The 6,127-nt window shown below is 43.0% G+C and overlaps 1 long non-coding RNA gene across 1 annotated transcript in view; it reads left to right on the forward strand.

Annotated features, from left to right (window-relative positions):
* The window catches only part of LOC147467385 (uncharacterized), a 14,681-nt gene extending 8,896 nt beyond the window's left edge, over positions 1-5,785 (forward strand). Inside the window, exon 2 of the long non-coding RNA XR_015190618.1 lies at positions 4,977-5,785. This is a non-coding gene — a long non-coding RNA (uncharacterized LOC147467385). The remainder of the gene's footprint in view (positions 1-4,976) is intronic.
* The last annotated feature ends 342 nt before the right edge of the window (positions 5,786-6,127 follow it).

Consider the following 6,127-nt stretch of genomic DNA (forward strand, 5'->3'; position numbering starts at 1 on the left):
AGAGCAACAACCAAACAAAGAAGAATAGACAGAAAACAGAAACAAACGAAACAATAAAACAAATAATGATAAAAAGTAAACAAAAGAGCAACTATAGATTTACGAATGGACCTCATCTCAGACTCGCCTCCTCGCCTCCTCGCCTCCTCGCCGCCTCTCTCGCGTGTTATCAAATTTCTAGAAGTTTCCACCTGAAGGGACATCAACAGGTTGCAGCAAAGGAGGGGTTGGTTGGGGGGGATGGGGTTAGGGGGTTAGGGGGTGGGGGGGTTGAAAGACTTCCCACGGTAGGCTCGGTCTTCATTGGACCTTGTTGAGTATTGCCTCTGTTTGTTATTGTGTTTGTTGTGTTTTTGTTTGAGGGGGGGGGGATCTTTCGTCTTTGTGTGTTACTTTGATCTTGATGTGGATGTGGATGTCTCTCTCTCTCTCTCTCTCTTCTCTCTCTCTCTCTCTCTCTCTCTCTCTCTCTCTCTCTCTCTCTCTCTCTCTCTCTCTCTCTCTCTCTCTCTCTCTCTCTCTCTTCTCTCTCTTTCTTCTCTCTCTCTCTCTTTCTCTTCTCTTCTCTCTCTCTTCTCTCTTCTTTCTCTCTCTCTCTCTCTCTCTCTCTCTCTCTCTCTCTCTCTCTCTCTCTCTCTCTCTCTCTCTCTCTCTCTCTCTCTCTCTCTCTCTCGCTCGCCCTCCCTCACCCTCCCTCGCCCACTCTCTCCTCTCTCTTTCTCTCTCCTTCTCTCTTCCTCTCTCTCCGTCTCTCTCCCTCCCTCGTACTCAACCCCCCTTCACTCCCTTCCTCCCTCCCTGTTCCTCTTCCCCCCTTCGTAACTCCCCTTCTCGTGTTGCATCTATCAAGATTATTTACATGCCGTTAAGGAGCGTCTGATGCTTGTTTGTTCCTTGCAGCTTGCAACATCAACAGCATCGCTCCAATGACCTATGCGTCTGCTTGGCTGCTCGGCTCTGAGCGGCGACTAACTGCTTTCCTGCCTGCTTGCTGTTTGAGTCGTTACAGGTCTTGCTGCTTGTGTTTGTGCTTGTTAATGGAACGCTTAGTGTTTGTTTCGTGTTTGATGTAGCTGTCTTATTTATTCGTTTTTTTATTTGTTTATTTTTATTTATTTTTTTTGTTTGATAATTGAGTAATTCTGTTCGTCTATGTTGGTGGGGAGACTGTGTTCGGAATATATAAAACTCGCTTTGTGCACGTCACTGTTTTTCGCATATGCTGCTGGATGTGCGGTGGGCGGGTGTATCCATATGTATGTGTTGAATTATGTATACGTGGAGATGTGGCTTCGGAGGTAACATCATAAAGAAAAATCTTGTCGAAGGCGTTTTGGAAAAGGAGTCCTTTTGTGTAGGTGTTTGTTTGAACGAAATGGTAGTTTGTGAGATAATGAGTGAAAGGGGTTTGATTTATTGCTTCGTGTCTGTGCACAGGGAAATACTGGTGAGCATGCAGAGAGAGAAGGAGAGGGATAGGGGAGGGGAGAAGGAGATCGAGATGGAGAAGGAGAAAGAGCAGGAGTGGGAGAGGGAGAAGTAGAAGGAGAGGGAAAGGGAGAGGAAGAGTAAGTGCGAGTGGGAGAAGGAGAAGGAAAAGGAAAAGGAAAGGCAAAAGGAGAGAGTGAGAGAGAGAGAGAGAGGGGAGGGGGGCAGAGAGAGAGAGAGAGAGAGAGAGAGAGAGAGAGAGAGAGAGAGAGAGAGAGAGAGAGAGAGAGAGAGAGAGAGAGAGAGAGAGAAGAGAGAAGAGAGAGAGAAGAGAGAGAAGAGAGAGAGAGAGAGAGAGAGAGAGAGAGAGAGAGAGAGAGAGAGAGAGAGAGAGAGAGAGAGAGAGAGAGAGAGAGAGAGAGAGAGAGAAAATGAGGGAGAGTATAACAACTTGTTTCATACCAGATTTTTTTCCTTCTTTAATTGAGTGAGAGATGTAAGTGGGCCGCGGCAAAACAGTCTGGCAATTGAGACGAAAACTTGATAGCGTTTATAAACAGCTGTTCAAGTGGCTGTCCAAGGCGCGGGTGTGCAAAAGGGATGCATTTACGTGTGGGCGTGGGCGGGGAGAGGCTGCTTTCGACTTAGGACAGGATATGGCGGTGGGGCTGTGTGGCATATGGGGTGTGACTTTGTTTCGCTCTGTGTTTCTCTTTGTCTTTCTTGATTTCTCTATTTGTTTGTGTGTTTGTCGGTCGTTCTCTTTCTCTCTCTTTTCTACAGGCCATATACATTATTCTGTAAATAAATTGTAAATAAATTAGTCTATCACCCCCTCTCTCTGTCTTTCCTTCTTTTCTTCCATTCCTTCCATCCTTGCTTTCCCTCCTTCTTTCCTTCCTTCCCTCCTTCCTTCTCTCCTTCCATCTTTCCTTCCTTCCATCCTTCCTTCCTTCCCCTCTTTCCCTCCCTCCCTCCCTCCCTCCCTTCCTCCCTTCCTCCCTTCCTCCCTTCCTCCATATTAATCCCCCTCTTTTTGCCTCCCTCCTAATTCTTAGTTCTTGCTCCCTTAATCCTCTTTAACCTCCCTCGACTCTCCCTTCCGCCGTCCCTCAGCCCCCCCTCCCCCCACCTCTACCCCCCCCCCCACCTCTGTCGACACCCCTGTTGATGATGACTGACACCCCAGCGACCACGGCATCCGTCCGCCTGTCTCATTGTCATGCAACCCCTTTCTCTTCTTATCATTCAGGTTTCAACATTTTTTTTTATTCTATTTCTATTCATTCAAAAGTTCTTGGCGTTTTTTATTGTTGTTGATTAAGAATGTTGAATGTTGAATGTAATGGTTGAAAAAAAACAACACTATACACTAAATAGGTTTCATGTAACTATTTTGTGTAGTGTTTTTTTTCTTGCTATTAGGGTTTTATTTTATAGAATTTATAAGGGAAGGATAGTTTTTTTTTTTGTATTGGTGATTTTTTTTTCGATACTTCATCCGGTTTTGTCTGGATTTACGAAGGAAGAAGACAAGGCGTTTTATATGTAAATGACTCTGACGGTGGCTTACTACGATATTGGCCTCGCATTCCCTCTCGTCCTGTCTCTCCCCTCTCTCTCTCTCTTTCCTCTCTCTCTCTCTCTCTCTCTCTCTCTCTCTCTCTCTCTCTCTCTCTCTCTCTCTCTCTCTCTCTCTCTCTCTCTCTCTCTCTCTCTCTCTCTCTCTCTCTCCCTCTCTCTCCCTCCCTCTCTCCCTCTCTGTCTCCCTCCCTCCCTCTCTCCCTCCCTCTCTCCCTCTCTCCCTCCTCCCTCTCTCCCTTCCTCCCTCCCTCATTCCCTCCCTCCCTCCCTCCCTCCCTCCCTCTCTTCCTCCCACTCCCTCTTCTTCTGTCTTCTCCTGTCTCCTGCCCTTATTATCCCTTTCCCTCCCTCCCTCCCTCCCATCTCCCAGTCCTGTCCCATCCCATCTCCCTGAGGATAAACACCCACACCGCATTCTCAAGCGTAGCCTCCTTATCAGTACCGACGCGGGGCCATGATTCAGGGCCCACAATTAATTGACCTTCCGTGTCACCGGTTTCCCGAACATGTAAAATTGATTTAGTTCCCCCTTGGGACACTGCTGATACACCCGATAAGGATTTAAGGCAGGCGCCGCCCTTCGGTGGCTTGGAGGAGAGGGGGGGATAGGAGGAGGGGGAGGGGAATAGGAGGAGGGGGAGGGGGTGGGGGATGGGGATGGGGATGAGGAGGGAGAAGGGGGGATAGGAGGAGGAGGGGGAGAAAAAGAAAAAGAAAAAAAAAGAAAAAGAAAGAAGAAGAAAAAGAGAAAGAAAAAGAAAGAGAAAGAAGAAGAAGGAAAAGAAGTGGAAGAAAAAAAAGAAAGGGGAAGAAGAACACGAACGCTTATATCGCCGTGGGTTTTAATTAATGAGTGCTTGTAGCTCTTGCTTGTTATCTTGCATGTTTCGCTTCCTATGGTTGGAATCTGTTGCTGTAGGTGGTCATTGTTTGTAATGTTTCCTTTCTCTTTGAAGATCGGAATACTGCTTTGGCTGTCTGTTTGTTTGTTTTGTGATTGGATAGTGACAACTATTGCTTTTGTCTTCTGTAATTGTTTTTATATTTATTGTCGGTTGTACTTATTTAATGGTTAATTGATATATTTTTTTAGTTAATGTATCAATGTATTTATGTGTTGTTTGGAATGTTTACCTTAAATTCACTCTCCTTTCGCCATGCGATAGATAGAGAGATTATATTTACTAGAGCACTTAATGAACTGACGGATTGTTTATCGTTTTTGACAGATAGGGATTGTCAGCGGCAGTTTTAGTAGTGATTTCCCCTCATTAAGTCGTATGACAACTGTCAACCAAGCTGTCACAGCACCTGTCAATACAATTGCCATACAATCTGTCAAAACAGTAATTAGAGACGCCATCATAAGACACATTGTGACAGATCACAAACCAATCTGACGTAAGTGTTAATTTTATCCCAGCGCGCCAAAACAGCTACAAAAACAGCCCAGCTTCAGAGGTGACGAGAGACAAGATCTCGAAGCCATCGGATTGCTAAATGCTGTTAACGGGACGAGGCCTCGGCTCTCGAGACCGTTCATTACTCTGTCCCATACAACTCGAGGCTTTCGCTTGGTATTTATTCGGGTGGCTGCGGCGGGGCGGAGGGGCGGAGGGGCGTGTTGTTGTTTTTGTTTGTTGTTGGGATGCGGTGTTGTTTAGTTGAATTGTTCTTTTTATGTTTTTTTTTTTTTCTAAGGGGGGATTGAGTGAGAGAGTTTTTTTTCATACATTTTGTTCACTTATTTATCTATTTATTATTATCATTTTCTTTAATTAAGTGTTCTGTTCAGTGATTTTCTAATATTGTGTGCGCCTATTTTAATAATCTAATTTCTTGATATTTGTTTAGATCGTTTATTTACCACCATTAATATGGTGATTCTCCTTATGTGTGTTTTTTTTGTCTTAGTTCTATCTTATTATATTATGCTAATACTAATATGTATTTTCTTTTTGCAGGTATGCAATTGAGTGACCAAATGGAGTGTTAACTTCGTGAGTATGACTTGTACATTCGGGAAGAAGTATTATGATAAGGAGAAGGAATGGGAGTGAGGGAATGATGCTATCCGGGGTTAATTGCTTTCTAATGGGTATCCTGTAATTACTGTAGGAAAAATTACAAAGTGGGAGATAATCAGCTGGAGTTATGGCAGGTTGTATATTTTTTTAAGGTTTGTTCTCTTTCTTTCTCTTATTTTCTCTCATTCTGTTCTCTTTTCCGTTTCTCTAATTCTCTTTTTTCTATTCTCTCCTCTCCTATCCTCTCTTTTCTCTTTTCCGTTTCTTTCTGTTTCTTCTTTTCTTTCTATTCTCTCCTCTCCTTTCTCTTTTCCGTTTCTCTCTTGTTCTTTTCTTTATATTTTCTCTTCTCCTCTCCTCTCCTCTTTCATATCTGTCTCTCTATCTTTTCCCCTTTCTCTCCTTCGTTCCTTTCTCCCCTCCTCATTCCTTCCTCTCTTCCTTACGGAATTTGCGGTCGATTTATTACCAAGGGATAAAATACTGTTTATTTTTTATTTTTATTTAATTATTATCATTATTATTATTCATTTATTTTATTATTTTTTTTGGGGGGAAGGGCGATAGCGGGATTATTGACTGCTAATTTGTGTGCATATGTTTTCATTCATAAATACCGTTTAGTTTCGGATTTTCAAAACTTTTATGCTATCGTGTGCGTTTGGGTTTATGATAATTATGTTAATTTTACTGTTATTGCTGCCATTGGAGATTTTCATGTATTTTTTATGGCGTCGGAATGGATTATATTATCATATATATATATATATATATATATATATATATATATATATATATATATATATATATCTATATATATATATATATATATATATATATATATATATATATATGTGTGTGTGTGTGTGTGTGTGTGTGTGTGTGTGTGTGTGTGTGTGTGTGTGTGTGTGTGTGTGTGTGTGTGTGTGTGTGTGTGTGTGTGTGTGTGTGTGTGTGTGTGTGTGTGTGCGTGTGTGTGTGTGTGTGTGTGTGTGTGTGTGTGTGAGAGAGAGAGAGAGAGAGAGAGAGAGAGAGAGAGAGAGAGAGAGAGAGAGAGAGAGAGAGAGAGAGAGAGAGCGAGAAAGCGA

This window comes from Penaeus japonicus, unplaced genomic scaffold (genome assembly GCF_977035675.1).
Source record: "Penaeus japonicus unplaced genomic scaffold, GWHDUDI00000001_assembly GWHDUDI00000036, whole genome shotgun sequence".
NCBI lineage: Eukaryota > Metazoa > Arthropoda > Malacostraca > Decapoda > Penaeidae > Penaeus > Penaeus japonicus.